A 17,497-nucleotide genomic window follows, 5' to 3' on the forward strand; every position below is an offset into this window, starting at 1 on the left:
GTATCCACTATGTTCTGAGATTGATGTTGCTATGACTTTATCATGCTTAATGCTTGTCACTTTGGGCCCGGGTGCCATGATTTTAGATCTGGACCGTTTATGTTATCACCATTATATTCATGTTCTAGATCCGATCTTGCAAGTTATAGTCACCTACTACGTGTTATGATCCGGCAACTATTTATCGTGTGTTAATGCTTTGTTCCGGTTCTCTATTAAAATGAGGCATTAATATCCCTTAGTTTCCAATAGGACCCTGCTGCCACGGGAGAGTAGGACAAAAGATGTCATGCAAGTTCTTTTCATAAGCACGTATGACTATTTACGGAATACATGCCTACATTATATTTATGAACTGGAGCTAGTGATGTATCGCCCTAGGTTATGACTGTTTCATGATGAATATCATCCAATGAGTCACCGATCCAATGCCTACGAATTTATCTTATACTGTTCTTGCTAAGTTACTATTGTTGCTAATGATACTGTTACTGCTACAATATCACTGCTATTACTGTTACTTTTACCGTAACTACTGCTGCTAACATCAAAACTATCATACTATTGTGCTACTAATCACTTTGTTGCAGATAATTAATCTCCAGGTGTGGTTGAATTGACAACTCAGCTGCTAATACCTTCAAATATTCTTTGGCTTCCCTTGTGTCGAATCTATAAATTTGGGTTGAATACTCTACCCTTGAAAACTGTTGCGATCCCCTATACTTGTGGGTTATCATCGCTATACGAGAAACCCTAGGGAGGAAGGAAAGTGCATGCGGCGGCTCGCGAACCGAGGTATCTACATGCAACGACGGAGCGAGCGACGTAACGGGTTCAGCAGCTTGGGTCTCCAAATGAGCCATATACCTAGTTTCATCAGAGCCCACGACTGCAGAAACAACCGATAGCCCTTCCTGGCCCAATAGCAAGTTCAAAAGATCCCTTCTGGCTGCTCGAACCTCATCGACCGCAGGAGCCACCGGCGGTGGTGGTACCAACGACCGCCCCTTCTTCCCCTTCTCCCTCTTAGTGACCAGAGTCCAAGACTCCGATAAAATGTCGGAAAAGGTCCTCGGCGAAAGGCTGACCTTAGGGATCGGTCCGATCCATGGTTTCACACGCGACGGCGGCGATCTTCTGCAGCCGATCTTCTTCTCGAGCTCGCTCTTCCGAAGATGAACAGGGCGCTCAGAAGATATATATTACCTCCGACGGTTTCGACACCGCCCCCGTAGACGCCACCGTCTTGCATTCCTCCTCCGAGAGAACCACCACATCGTCTTCGTCGTCCTCATCAACATCTGCCAGTACCGAACCTGCCTCCAATCCATGGATCTGGCTTCACGTCATCGGAATCCGCCGACAAATCGACGAGATCAATCGGATCCATGGTATCGCAAACAATCTGCACACAATGAACCATAACAACATCATATACGTCAATACGTAAGCACAAACCTACCGAGATCCGGACGTCGTTCGCCAGGTAATCGCCGGCAAGGATATCGTTCTCCTGATCCCGCACTGTCATCCAGCACGATTGAAGATTATGGTGAAGATTTCATTCGAGCCAATCCCTGGACCCACGAATGTCGACAAATTGAACCCTCCACCGCTCCGGATCTGCCCCAGCCAAACACGCCCCATCTTGAGTGAGCACACCCAAGGTGGTGGATCCACCTAGATCCACAAACGCCGACCTCATCAGCCCCGCCGTTGGCCCCGGCGGCGGCATTGAGGAGGGCGGCGGCTCAGGTGGTGGTGGCTCGGACGCAGCCTCTTCGCCCATCAGGTTGATGCGTGCGTTTTTAGCGTCTTGTGTCTTCCTTTTAGCATATCACCAGATATGTTCTCCGTGTCTTACGACCTGCAAAGTTTCAGTAGTATCCTGCATTTTACATAGGAGTACTAGCCAATCAAGAAGCCGCCAATATCAAGAATCAGCATCCAACTATGAGGATTCCAAAGGTAGGAGAAGATGGCAAAGGCACCGTCAATGGTACTATGGTAGTGACCCCGCACAGGGCACAAAAGTTATTGCCTGCAGCTAGCTAGGCTATACTGTCAGTGGACGATCACATAAGAGAATGTGTGACTTTCATGTTTGCTCGGCGTGCGGTGAGTACGCCGGTGCTCGTCCATCTCACGATGCTGTTGTTGTCGTGCTACTTTGTCAAAGTGTGTCGTGCCGAACGCATTACCGTAGCGCTTTTCCTTCTGCCTCCTTTCCTAACAAAAGCTTGGGGTTCCTCCGCCTCTCGCCGGCGTCGCCGCCGGTCCGCCTCGTCTTCGGTGGTCTTAGAATTATGGCGGCGCGGTGGATCCCGATCTTTACCGGCGGGAGGGCTTCGTTTTTATATGTTTTCTCGAGTTTTGTTAGGATTTGTGTCCTGCTAAGAAAGACGAGACGCAGCAGCTTCCTGTAGATGGAATAAAATTCTCCCCCTAGCCCCCGTCTCGGTGGTGTGTCTAGCATCATCGGTGGATGTGTGGAGGCGACTCCGGGGGATCTATCCATGATGGATTTGCTCGGATTTGGTTGTACTTCGTCTATGTTTGTGTGTCTTCAAGTTGGATCCTTCCGATCTACTCTACTCTTTCTCGGCGGCGGTTGTTGTTCTGCTGCGGTGCTTTTATTGAGCCTTAGCACGATGACTTCCTAACTGTCTACTACAATAAGTTTTGCCTGATTCTGGCGACGGAGAGCAATGACGGTGACGCGTCTTCGACTCGGTTCAGTGTTTGTTGTCGTCGCTAGGTGGTCTACGGATCTGGATGTAATTTTTATTAATTTTAGTTTTTGTTATACGGTCATAATTAAAGATGAATAGATTGAAAGTCTTCTCAAAAAAAATGTGTCGTGCCAATTTTCGTGATACCGTTGCAGTCTTCTCAGCGGAAAAGAGGCACTAGCTGGTGGGGAACGAGATGTTTTCATATGGCCATCTCCTTTCAACGTGTTTGGTTACATTTTTAGTGGTGCCTAGTCCAGTGAAGCCCGTCTCAATGGAGCCTGTTTAAGGATAGACATGTTGTGAGCTGTATTTTGCATGTTATTTGGTAGGCTGCATCAAGCTCAACTGCATCCTTCTTGTAGTGTAACTTACACTAGGCCGAGCTTGCATCTGGAAAAACAGTCAATTTGAGCGTTCCCCATGGGGCTGGCTAAGAGCGCTTTAAGTTTCGTGCGAGCCAGTTTTTGCGTGCAGACCAGGCAACCAAACAACTATGTATTTAGCCCGCCAGAGTCTGGTTGCGCTTGATGTAACCTACCAAACGCGTCATTTTGAACGTGATGCTCTGCCATCGTTCTACCCGCTTGTCTCTTGGTTTCCTAAGTACGGTGCATCTTATTTCTACTGTAGATGTTATGTCAGTTGATTGAACCTAGCCACACCCTATTACGCCTTTTCTTGTTAATGTAGAAATTTCTTAGTAGTTTCTAACTAATATTCACTTTGTCCCATAATATAAGAGTGTTTTTGACACTGCTTTGTATTTTAGTAATAGGTAGATTGGTTGATTGATCTGCTAATACTAACTGATAGTTCCGCTATACATACATTAAGCAAAGAAATAGCACATATCTCAAAAAATGGTATACTCCCTCCGTTTGAAAATAAGTGTCTTTAATTTAATACAAATTTAGTATAAAGTATCAGCAACATTTATTTTGGGATAGAGAGAGTATGAAATAATCAACGGTGTCGAGCGTAGGTGCCGGTGGACGGTCGAGAGCAACATTTTCCGATTTCGGCTGATGGATAGCGACTTTGAGTGCGCTGCATGACTTAGCAGCCATGAGCATATGTTGTTTCGCCAAAAAAAAAAAAAACATAAGCATATGTTCGACGTAGACGTACCACTTGCTCGCGTCGTTGGTTGGAGTCTTGTCAAATGTATGCATGCATCCAGAGATCTTCTAAAAACTCATATACAGTGCTGCTGGAAGCATAGACGAGACCGGCACCAAGATTTGGAGCCATAGGGGTGATGCTTGTGTGCGATGCGAGAACCCACGGCTGCTGGCCCGCGTGTGTAGGGCTATTGTCAAGGCACCCGTAAAACTTCCAACTCAGCAGCACGAGCGAGGAATCTTTGGAGGACTATAAACCCACGTCTGCTAACCAAGTAGAGTAGGTGCTAGCACTTCAAACACAACAGCATGAAGGTCTTGTCAGTGTCGCAGCTCTTTCCCTGTGTTCTCTTCCTCACCATCTTGTTCGCTTGGCCGGCCACCGAGTCGGCGACCAGCCCCGTGACCATGCGCGCCGACCTTACCCACGCGGACAGCGGCCGCGGCTTCACCAGGCGCGAGCTTCTCAGCCGGATGGCCGCCCGGTCAAAGGCCCGCGTGGCCAGCCTGCACTCCTCCGCCTCTCCCGGCGCGGTGACCGCGCCGGTGGCCCGAGGCACCGTCGGCAGAGACGACATCAGTTCCGAGTACCTCATCCACGTCAGCATCGGCACGCCGCGCCCGCAGCGCGTGGCACTGGAGCTGGACACCGGCAGCGACCTTATCTGGACGCAGTGCGCTTGCGTGGACTGCTTCGACCAGCCGTTCCCGGTTCTCAACACCTCCGCCTCCCGCACCCTCCGTGATGTCTCGTGCTCAGACCCTCTCTGCACGCGGGGCGGCCTCCCGCTCTCTCGGTGCGCCGTCAAAGACAACTTCTGCTCGTACGCCTACTACTACGGCGACGGATCCGTCACAATGGGTAAGATCGTCGAGGACACTTTCACATTCAAGGCGCCCCACAACAAGTGCGGCACGGTCGCCACCGTGTCGAACCTCCACTTTGGCTGTGGCATGGACAACAAAGGCACCTTCATATCGAACGAGTCTGGCATCGCCGGCTTCGGCCGCGGCCCGATGTCTCTGCCGTCGCAGCTCAAGGTGCACAGATTCTTCCACTGCTTGACAACCATTGTAGAGTCCGGGACCAGCCCGGTGTTCCTGGGCACGCCTGACAACCTCGAAGCGCACGTCACGGGGCCCATCCAGTCCACCCCGTTCGTCCCAAACATTGGGAGTGCGCTCAGCTCGTTCTACTACCTTTCACTCAAAGGCATCACCGTCGGCAAGACGCGCCTGCCGTTCGACGCGTCGGCGTTCGCGCTCAAGCGCGATGGCTCCGGGGGGACAATCATCGACTCGGGCACGAGCATCACGATCTTACAGCGGGCCATGTTCCGAAGCCTCCGGCAGGCGTTCGTGTCGTAGGTGCCGCTACCCATCGCTAACGGCTCCACCGACGCCGACAGCATGCTGTGCTTCGACGTCGCCCCGAAGAAGAAGGTGCCTGCCGTGCCGAACCTAGTCGTCCACCTGGAGGGCGCGGACTGGGACCTGCCTCGGGAGAACTACGTGCTGAATATCGACGACGACGACGGCACAGGCGGCGGGCTGTGCGTGGTGATCTATTCGGCGGGCGAGAGCGACTGGACGATTATAGGCAACTTCCAGCAACAGAACATGCATATTGTCTACGACCTGGAGAGGAACAACATGGTCTTCGCGCCCGCGCGCTGCGACAAGTTGTGACTGAACGCGCACTTTCATGCGTGCATGTATGCTTCAGCGCCCGTGTACTGTGTACAGTTCTACTACATACGTACTGGTTCTAAGTAAAAAGAGTGTCGTGGTTTTGTCACAGGCGACTAAAATTTAACATCCCGCCCTCTCTGTATAGTGGTTTTGCACGGTTTTGGATTTCGTTTTGGAGATTTTACCGGGCCGGGGCGAAATGGGCGAAATTCGTCTTTTCGGATTTTTTTTCGGAAAGTTTCGGACGAAAATTACAAACTAAATTTCAAATTTTGAACAAAATTTGACCATAACTTCAAAATAAACCTGAACAAAATATCTTTATTTGTCCAGTATTAGCCATACAACAAAATCTAGTACTGGAATCTATGCATGAACCTCATATGGCCAGGCTCCATTGCTGTCGTCGACATGGTTGCCCCGTGCACAGGGCAAACCACGGCCAGGACCTTCACCCTCCATGAATGGGAAAGAGAAGAACGCTGGGCGGAGGAGTTCTTGAGGAGGAGGAGGAGGCTGGGAGGACGTGGAGCGCTCGAGGAGGAGGAGGTTGGGAGGAGGCGGCGCTGCCTCGCCTCCATGGGTCGGCTGCAGCCGCCGCACATGAGTGGAGATGGGGAAAACGAAATTTAGTGTTAGGGAAGGCTCGCTGGCAGTTTATACGCTACTGGGAGACGTCTGTGGGCTATTTTGGACCTTGGGCTGGGCTGAAACATCATAAATGGGCGAATTTTTTGACCGGTTTGCCCAATTACCGGGCCCAAACGGGATGGACGAATTTCGGACGGATTTCGTTTTTTTCGGACGAAATTCCTATCACCCAGGTGTAGTTATCCTTATGTGAGTTTTGTATATTGTATGTAGTATCTATCAAACTAAGAGTACGTACGTATTGTATGCAATATATAAGAATCCTTAGATAATATAGTAGTATATACCACTATCTAAAAATAAGTGTCAACCTTAGTACAACTTTGCGAATCAATTTGTGGTTGAATGGTTAGAGGGACTGTGGTATCTCCATCCCACCAGGGTTCAAATCCTGGTGCTCGCATTTATTTCTGGATTTATTTCAGGATTTCCGATGATATGCCGGCTCAGTCTTTCGGAGGTGCTCATAGGGGTAGGGTGTGCGTGTGCGCGTTCACAGGGGTGAGTATATGCACGTGTATATGAGCGCTTGCGTGTGTACTGTGTTATCAAACTTAGTACAACTTTGTATTAAAGTTCGTATAAAGTTGAGACACTTGTTTTGAGACCGAGGGAGTACTTCTTAGGTAATATGTACCATATTTTGATTATACTTTTTTTAATACAAATATGTATTTCACAAACATAACAAAAACTATGAGCTTACATGCAACTTTTTTGTGCAACTTGCATTGAAATATCTTAGATATAATATAAAATAATATAAACATACTTAGAATGATAAAATAGTATGTACTATCACATGATAGTATATGGGACATGAGCGTAACTATCCCGGATGGTAGTATATACCACATGAGGGTTTCTACGTACCAGCGGTAAGAAAATGGCTACGTACGCACCAGTGCCCTCGTGTCATATTTTGTAGTGCTAAGTTGTTACCAGGCCGAACAAATGTTCTCAGGCCACGAAAACTATTGTAGTATCAAAGTAAAGGAGACAAAAAAAAGACACAAATAATTCTTTTAGATCTATTGCAATGTGGGAGACCCACTTATATACATGTTGAAGGGTATGTTGGGGAGACATCTCTTCCCCAACAGACACCTCCCGCCCGGGAGGCATCCCTCCCATACAATTGATCACATGTTTTTATTTCTCAACACTCCCCCTTGATCAATTCGTCATATGTATATTGCAAACTGTAAACTCCTCCAGAAACCCTGTGGGGAAAATTAAGGAAAAACCTTATACTAATATGCCATCAAAAACTTCTTTAAAACCCAGTGGAAAAAAATATAAGGAGAAACCAATATGGCATATATCCGCACTTGTATTTATATTGTCTCATTAAAAACCTCATATGAGAAACGATCATGGAAAACTCATAAAGAGAAAAGGAGTACAATATGAGTGATTTGAGGATCACCAACGGGTTATAACTTGGGATTTTACTCCCCCTGAACTTTGCAAACCTCAAGAATATATCTCATACCAATTTCACGAACCTAGTTCTAGAATATAAACATCGATAGAGATATTGTGAATATCACAATAATCTGTTTGCATATTATCCTCTTACATTTCTGTAATTCACAAGGATAAATATATTCCATAATCAATACAAGTGACATTATCTTGGTAGATAATGATAATCTCCACGTGATTTCACATGTGGCCAATCATTCTATAAAGTCATCCACATTTTCTGATGCTTCAAATAAAATAGAATGATCACTGGAAGGACTCGTTCATAGTCTATTCTGAATACTTCCTTCAAAATACTCTTCCAGCAAACCCAGTCTTTGATATGGCATTATGAGATCAGATAATTAGCCACTATCAATATATCAACCCATGGTTCCATCTTGATTTTCCGAATGAAATTGATCGAGACCCTTTGTGCCCTGGATATATCCCACGATATTCCTTACACAAACCTTATACCTTTCAGGGAATTGCACTCTCAATAAATTGCCAAAAACTATAGTGGCAGGCCTGACATATTTTGCAAGATATATGAGTGATTCGATGGTACTTAGATACGGCAATTCATGCTCCTCTATCACTTCACCATCTCCCCTATGTCTCAAGGATCTTTATCCTATATTAGGTATAATATGACCATATGTGTCTTTGATATAATATATCCATATCGAATTTCTCTAATACTTTCGGATATATGGAGATTGATATCTTAGGGGGATATGCTCAAATCATAAATTTAGCATAATTTGGTTTAACCCAAATATCCGTCTTAACATGATTGTGCGTACTTCATGTCTTATATAGACTTTGATGATAAGATCATCGACACCACAAATTAAGGTGATGTAAAATCCAATCCAGGATTTCTTCATGAATACACGTCAACAATCATTAGTATGAGAGTAATCCTTATCAAGGAATAACTCACTTAGTCGGTCGCACCACACTATTCTCCGACTACTTCAAGTCATAGAAGGACTTCAGAAGTTCCACACATGCATGTTGCGATTTACCTTTGGAGTCAGAATATTAAGCCATTTAATGACTTCAATATATATATATATATATATATATATATATATATATATATATATATATATATATATATATATATATATATATATATATATATATATATATATTGACCCATGGGAGTATGTAGACATTACATACATCAACCGTATGGATCTAAACTGCCATTAACATTCAGTATCGAAACATAATTCCACTCGTACCAAGAAGGTATGCTACATCGTAACCGACGTCGGGTCTCTGCGAAAAACCCTTGTGCTACAAACCTCGCTTTCTCACCACCTCATTTATTTTTGTTTTCAAACAAAAATTCACTTCTCTTCCCTCTGGAAGATACTTATGAAGAGCATGTTTTACAATGGTAAATACCTCTCTTTGATGAGCGAGTGTCACCCTTCCTTAATTGCTTCCATTCATTTGAACCAATATAAGTGCAACAACATTCTCCATGGATTTGGTTCAGGGCCCAAAAGAATTCTAGCAATTCTCGAGAAGAATTTTATATCGACATATGTAGACTTTCTCATATACGATTCTCATGAATCAATATCATTGTGGAATTCTTATTACGCCTCTTAACTCCTTGCGACACTACAAAAAAAACACATCCGTGACATTTTGGGCCGAACGGATTTTTTTTGTCATACTTATGACACTTCTATGACGATAATTGTGACAAAACCTGGTATCATCATAGATGTGGTGGGCTCCTACTTCTATGACAAAAAAATCATGACAGAAAATGGGCTTTTCATCCTGGGAGGGCCGGAGACGCAGCTGCATGACATTCTTTTGGCCGTCCATGACGGGAAAAAACCGTAGTAGAAGCGAGGGCGAGGAAAATATCGGGGTGTTCCCGGTTACGGTGGGTGCTCGGGGCCGAGCGATGCACGGAGGTTTGCATGTTTCTCTCGTACACGCACGCACGTGGGTGCGAGGCGATGGGCTCTAACTGAAGCCGAGCGAATGCACTGCAGGCTACGCGTTACTGAACCCGAGTGATCGATCGATGGCTGTTAACTGAACCCGATCGAGTGATTCCTTCGCTACTGCTGCTAACTGGAGCCGATTGATGCTGCCTTTGGATGAACAGTGAGTGTTGCAGGGAGGTTTGGATGAATAGTTCCCGGTGGGGGTGGATGAACAGGACCCCGTGGTGTTGCCTCTGGATGAACAGGACCCCAATCGATCGAGCCGGTTGGGGCTGGATGAACAGGACCACGTGGAGGGCTGGATGAACAGGACGACCCCGTGGGGGGCTGGATGAACAGTAGAAGGTGGAGGGGTGGATGAACAGTAGAAGGTGGAGGGGTGGTTGAATAGGAGCCCATGGAGAGGGCTGGTTGAACAGTAGCTGGTGGAGTAGCATGCGGTGGAGGCTGGATGAACAGGAGCCCATGGATGAACAGTCACAGGTGGAGGCTGGAGGAGGTCGACGGTGGATGAACAGTAGCCCGTGAAGGTTGGAGGAGGTCGACGGTGAAGATGAAAAGTATCCCGTGGAGTCCCATTTTGTGGTATACCACACCCCTCCCGATGAACAGGACCTCCGTTTCAACCGTAGTGCTCCAACACAAGTCCGTTTCATCTGTTTTGCGGTATGCCACACCCCTCCCGATCAACAGGACCCCGTTTCGACCGTAGGAGGTCCAACACAAGTCCATTTCCTCTGTTTTGCGGTATGCCAGACCCCTCCTGATGAACAGGATCCCGTTTCTAACATGGCCGGTCAAACACAAGGTCGTTTCCTCCGTTCTGCGGTACGCCAGGCCTCGTTTCCATCGGTTGTTCCGTCCAAGCCCTCCCGATGAACACGACGACGCATTCTGTTCTGACGCAGCCGGTTGGCTCCCCATGAACACGACGACGATGATGTTTCTCTGTTCTAACCCAGCCATGTACATGAGCCCTGGCCGTACGCATGCACGAGTAGGCGTTCGAGACCCCGCCCGTATGTACGTACGTGGCCGTATTTTCTTTCTAGCACCCTGGCCGCTGTACGTACGTGTACATGCTACGTGCGCGCCTCTACTACGACACGTGCGCGCCTCTACATCGACCAGTATGTACATACACGTTCGCAACCAGAATGACAACGCTACTTACGCTTCGACCAGGTGGGTCCCGACTGTCAGGCACTTCCTTGCGTGCGAAGATGTAGCTGGTGGGTCCCAGCAGTCAGGGGGCGACTTTTTTTGCCCGTAATATGGACGCACTTCCTTGCGTGCGAATATGTAGCTGGTAGGTCCCAGCAGTCAGGTGGGAACGTTTTTCTTACGAAATATGGTGGCCCGTCCGGTGGGTCCCTGCTGTCAGGTGGAGGAATCATTATTTTTCCGCGTAATAAGGAGGCACTTCCTTGCTGCAACCGTGGACCCAGCTGTCAGCCTCTCCACGTACAGTCCACGTCCGATGGAAGTCGTTCCTTGACCACGTTGACCATGCCGCGCCGAGAGCACCAGGGCGGTGGACGACGGAGAGGCCTAGGAAGGGGACGACGTGAAGCCGGGGAAGACGCGACAGTGGAAGCCCACGCGAAGAGGAGTACGAGGGTTCACTGGTTCGGCTGCGGTGTGAGGCTGCCGTCGCAGCAGGGCCTGGCCAGCGGTGGGAGTAGTAGGGTGCGGTGAGGCCTCCACGGCAGCACAGCCGGCCACGGGAGGCAGGAGCAGGTGGCACGACCGGCGCTGCTTTAGGCGGCTGGAGCAAGAAGACCAGAGGTTGAAGAAGCACTACGGCCGTTGGATGAACATCGTACGGTAACTGGAGCTAGAATTGTTCATATTGACTAAGTTGACAAAGCCCTTCATCCCGTCAACTTAGGAGGCCCACAATTTAGCATCCCACTATGCTGGGTCCCAGCTAGCAGGGGGAGTATTCATTTTTTATGCGTAATAAGGAGGCACTTCCTTGCGTGCGAAGATATAGCTGGTGGGTCCGACCTGTCAGTGGGGGGAATGTTTTTTTCCTGAAATACAGAGGCCCTTCTGGTGGGTCCCAGATGTCAGCTCGAGGAATCATTATTTTGCGCGTAATAATGAGGCATTTCCTTGTGTGCGGCCATGGATCCAGCTGTCAGCCTCTCCACGTACAGTCCATGTCCGATGGAAGTCGTTCCATGACTACGTTGACCATGCCGCGCCGAGAGCACCAGGGAGGTGGATGACGGCGAAGCCTAGGAAGGGGACGACACGGAGACAGGGAAGACGCAGAGCCAAGGAAGACGCGGCAGTGGATGCCCACGCGGAGAGGAGTACCAGGGTTCACTGGTTCGGCTGCGGTGTGAGGCTGCCGTCGCCGCAGGGCCTGGCTAGCGGTGGGAGTAGTAGGGGGCGGTGAGGCCTCAACGGCAGCACAACCGGCCACTAGAGGCAGGAGCAGGCGGTCTCGCCAGTGCTGGTTTGGGTGGCTGGTGCAAGAAGAGCAGCGATTGAAGAAGCAGCATGACCATTCGATTCAAATCTAGCGGTTACTGCTGCTAGAATCATTTGTTGACGAAGTTGACAAGCCCTACGTACGCGTCAACTTAGTAGGCCCACAGGTCAGCCTCCCAACCGGTGCGCCCCAGATGTCAGTGGGAGGAATCATTTTTTCGCGTAATAAGGAGGTAGTTGATTGTGTGCGGCCAGGCCAGCGGAGGGAGTAGGATGGGCCGAGGAGCCTGCACGACATCACAGCGGGCCACAAGAGGAGGGAGCAGGCAGTTCCGCCGGCGCTAGTTTAGGCGGCTGGAGCAGGAAGATCAAAGATTGAAGAAGCACATCAGCCGTTGGATGGACATCCAACAGTCACTGCTGCTAGAATCGTGTGTTGACTGAAAAAGCCTTGCGTAAACAAGTCAGCCTCAAAATCTGTGGCGTGTACAACCCATTTGCTATTATTTTTATAATCTTTACTCATTTTCTAATTCATATGGAATTTATTGCAACCCGTTTTCCATTTTTAGAATTGCTGCCCATTTTCTGGTCAGTACCAGGGTTAAAAAATAACTAAATATGTGCGAAATTTTGAAAATTCGCAATATTTTGCTGGGGAACAAAATATTCTTAATCCAAAAATTAGTAGTTGTACTAAAACAAATTTAAAAATAAATTAGTACTATGTCATGTTAAATCCAATGAAATACTACAAAATATCAGTGAAGAACAAAAAAAAAGAAACTATTATCCCATTTGCTATAATTTTTTTGGAATTTTCAATCCCTTTGATATTACTTTTAACAGACACTGACCATACTCTTTGGCTAGGCCGGAATGCATCCCTCCTTGTCTTGAAAGATTTGCAGCCCAGTAAGTCGGAGAAAACAAATAGGCCTAGGTTGGGTATTCTTCAAAAAGAAATATTGGGCTACCTATTTTCCCAAAGGAAAAACTGATGGGCTGGTCATGTTGTTAGATGGGCCACCGAGACCGCACAACCCAGTTTATAGCCTGCTCCTCCGAATTACTACTCAAAAAAAAGTTGTGCAATACTGTCGTTAATTGACTATACGTTGAAAATGATGTGGGTCCCAGATATCAGTAGGGTGGATTAGAGTAAAAAATGAGGGGTGCATCTGAGTAGTAAAAGAGGTGCTTGCTTGTGTTCGGGAGTGGACCTAGTGAGTCTGTACTGTCATGCTCACAACTACAGTTCTCTCCCGATTCACTATGGTGACGGGGACCGTTTCGAAAGAAAACTATGTTGATAGGGCCGGACAGCAGCGTCGCGGCGAGCACACCAAGGCGGACGATAAAGTGTTGTCGCCAATGTGTTGGGCTGGGTTGGACGTTCTTATTGAAAAATAAAAATGGACCGGAACTATATACAACATTGACTACGATTTGCATGGGTCCGCTGGTTGCAGGAAGAAATTGCTGGGAGAAAGAAGACTGGTCGCTATCTTTGCCTAAGAATAATATCGACTGAATGTAATGACACTATCATAGGAAATAATATCCTCCTGTTAAATCCCCGATACTAGCCATAGATGCATCAAAATAAGCAAACAACACACGAAAAACAGAATCTGTCAAAAACAGAACAGTCTGTAGCAATCTGTAACTTTCGAATACTTCTAGAACTCTAAAAATCCTACCAAAATAGGAAGGCCTGGGAAATTTGTCTATTGATATACTGCAAAAAGAATCAATGCAAAAGCACGTTTCTGTGATTTATTAGATTTTTTCTCATGAGCGCAAAACTTTCTGTTTTTCAGCAGAATCAAATTAACTATCACCGTAGGTTATCCTATAGGTTCTACTTGGCACAAACACTAATTAAAACATAAAACCACATATAACAGAAGCTAGATGAATTATTTATTACTAAACATAAGCAAAAAGCAAGGAACAAAAATAAAAGTCATGGAAACCTAGCACATCACATAAAGTTTTCGGAATCGTGGAAACACTAGCACCCAAATCACATAAAGCATAGCGTTCATGATCTTTAATTTTAACTTTAATAGTAGGTTCCCACTCATCATAAAGTTTTCTAGGTATAGAAACTTCCAATTCAAGTTTTTCCTCATAAGATTGCATCAAAGCATCAACAATATGTTTGGTAAAAGCTTTATTTTGACTATAAGCATGTGGAGAATTCAACACGGATTGCAACAAGGAAATACAATCTATTAAAGAACAACTATCATAATTAAATTCCTAGAAATCCATAATAGTGGGTTCATTGCTATGTAAAGTTTTGACCTCTTCAATTCCACTTTTACCAAATTTAGCATCAAAATCTAAAAACTCTGAATCATTGGGACGCCTTTTAACTAAAGTTGACTCATCTCCAGTCCCATCATTATCAAGATTCATATTGAAAAACAAAGATTTAATAGGGGACACATCAATAACTTTTAGATCTTCATCATTATTTTCATGGAAACTAGAAGAACACGCTCTTACAAAGCAATCTTTCTTAGCACACATCCTAGTTCTTTCCTTGCACTCATCAATGAAATTTCTCATGGCTTTGAGAGACTCATTGATATCATGCTTAGGTAGAATAGATCTAAGTTTCAAAGAATAAACATCAAGAGAGAGTCTATCAACGTTCCTAGCCAATTCATCAACTTTAAGCAATTTTTCTTCAAGCAAAGCATTGAAATTCTTTTGACAGATCATAAATTCTTTAACACTATTCTCAAAATCAGAGGGCATCTTTTAAAATTTCCACAAGAGTTGTTGTAGGAATTACCATAATTATTAGAGGAGTTACTAGGAAACGGCATGGGATTAAAGTTTCCTCTATACGCGTTGTTACCAAAATTATTCCTACCAAAAAAATTCACATCCATAGATTCATTATTATTCTCAATCAAAGTAGACAAGGGCATACCATTAGAATCAATAGGAGCACTCTTAATAGCAAACAATTTCATAAGTTCATCCATCTTTCCACTCAAAACATTAATCTCTTCTATAGCATGCACTTTTTTACTAGTAGATCTTTCGGTGTGCCATTGAGAATAATTAACCATAATATTATCAAGGAGTTTAGTAGCTTCTCCTAAAGTGATTTCCATAAAAGTGCCTCCCGCGGCCGAATCTAAAAGATTTCTAGAAGCAAAATTCAATCCGGCATAAAATTTTTGTATGAACATCCATAATTTAAACCATGTGTAGGACAATTGCGAATCATTAATTTCATTCTTTCCCAAGATTGGGCAACATGCTCATGATCAAGTTGTTTAAAATTCATAATATCATTTCTAAGAGAGATAATCTTAGTGGGAGGAAAATATTTAGAGATAAAAGCATCTTTGCACTTATTCCAAGAATCAATACTATTTTTAGGCAAAGATGAAAACCAAGTTTTAGCACGATCTCTAAGTGAAAACGGAAATAACTTCAATTTAACAATATAATTATACATATCTTTCTTCTTTTGCATATCACACAAATCAACAAAGTTGTTTAGATGAGTAGCGGCATCTTCACTAGGAAGGCCGGAGAATTGATCATTCATAACAAGATTCAACAAAGCAGCATTGATTTCACAAGATTCAGCATCATTAAGAGGAGCAATCGGAGTGCTAAGAAAATCATTATTATTGGTATTGGAAAAGTCACACAATTTGGTATTATCTTGCGCCATCGTGACAAGCAATCCAAGCACACAAAAGGAAAGCAAAAGAGAGGGGAGAACATGAAAGAGAGGGCGAATAAAACGGCAAGGGTGAAGTGGGGGAGAGGAAAAAGAGAGGCAAATGGCAAATAATGTAATGCGAGGGAGATGAGTTTGTGATGGGTACTTGGTATGTCTTGACTTGAGATAAGACCTCCCCGGCAACAGTGTTATAAATCCTTCTTGCTACCTCTTGAGCATGCGTTGTTTTTTCCCTTGAAGAGGAAAGGGTGATACAGCAAAGTAGCGTAAGTATTTTCCTCAGTTTCTGAGAACCAAGGTATCAATCCAGTAGGAGGCTCCTCAAAAGTCCCTCGCACCTACACAAACAAACAAGAACCTCACAACCAACGCGATAAAGGGGTTGTCAATCCCTTCACGATAACTTGCAAAAGTGAGATCTGATAGAGATAATAAGATAAGATAAATACTTTTGGTATTTTTATGATATAGATTGGAAAGTAAAAGATGCAAATAAAAGTAGATGGGAAACTTATATGATAAAAGATAGACACGAGGGCCATAGGTTTCACTAGTAGATTCTCTCAAGATAGCATAAGTATTACGGTGGGTGAACAAATTACTATCGAGCAATTGATAGAAAAGTGCATAGTTATGAGAGTATCTAGGCATGATCATGTATATAGGCATCACGTCCGCAACAAGTAGATCGAAACGATTCTGCATGTACTACTATTACTCCACACATCGACCGACTCCTGCCTGCATCTAGAGTATTAAGTTCATAAGAATAGAGTAACGCATTAAGAAAGATGACATGATGTAGAGGGATAAACTCATGCAATATGATATAAACCCCATCTGTTTATCCTCGATGGCAACAATACAATACGTGCCTTGCTGCCCCTGCTGTCACTGGGAAAGGACACCGCAAGATTGAACCCAAAGCTAAGCACTTCTCCCATTGCAAGAAAGATCAATCTAGTAGGCCAAACCAAACTAATAATTCGAAGGGACTTGCAAAGATAACCAACCACACATAAAAGAATTCAGAGAAGATTCAATTATTTCTCATAGATAAACTTGATCATAAACCCACAATTCATCGGATCTTGGCAAACATACCGCAAAAAGAGTTACATCGAATAGATCTCCAACAAGATCGAGGAGAACTTTGTATTGAGTTTCAAAGAGAGAGAAGAAGCCATCTAGCTAATAACTATGGACCCGAAGGTCTGTGGTAAACTACTCACAACTCATCGGAGAGGCCTTGGAGATGATGTAGAGGCCATCCATGGTCGATTCCCCCTCCGACGGAGCGCCGGCGAAGGCTCCAAGATGAGATCTCACGGATACAGAAGGTTGCGGCGGTGGAATTAGGTTTTCGTGGTGCCCCTGGATGTTCTCGGGGTACGTGGATATATATAGGAGGAAGAAGTAGGTCAGTTGAGCCACGAGGGGCCCATGAGGCAGGGGGCGCACCCCCCCTTATGGCGCACCGGCCACCCTCATGGCCGCCTCGTTCGCTGCTTGACATCCACTCCAAGTCTCCTGGTTTGCATTTGTTCCAAAAAGATCGCTCCCGAAGGTTTCATCTCGTTTGGACTCTGTTTGATATTCCTTTTCTGCAAAACACTGAAATAGGCAAAAAACAACAATTCGGGTTGGGCCTCCAGTTAGTAGGTTAGTCCCAAAAAATGA

General features: G+C 45.4%; 1 pseudogene; it reads left to right on the forward strand.

Moving 5' to 3' along the window:
* Nucleotides 1–4,165: 4,165 nt before the first annotated feature.
* Nucleotides 4,166–5,679, forward strand: LOC119341102 (annotated as a pseudogene).
* Nucleotides 5,680–17,497: the final 11,818 nt, after the last annotated feature.

The sequence above is a fragment of the Triticum dicoccoides genome, chromosome 7B, assembly GCF_002162155.2.
Source record: "Triticum dicoccoides isolate Atlit2015 ecotype Zavitan chromosome 7B, WEW_v2.0, whole genome shotgun sequence".
NCBI classification, from domain to species: domain Eukaryota; kingdom Viridiplantae; phylum Streptophyta; class Magnoliopsida; order Poales; family Poaceae; genus Triticum; species Triticum dicoccoides.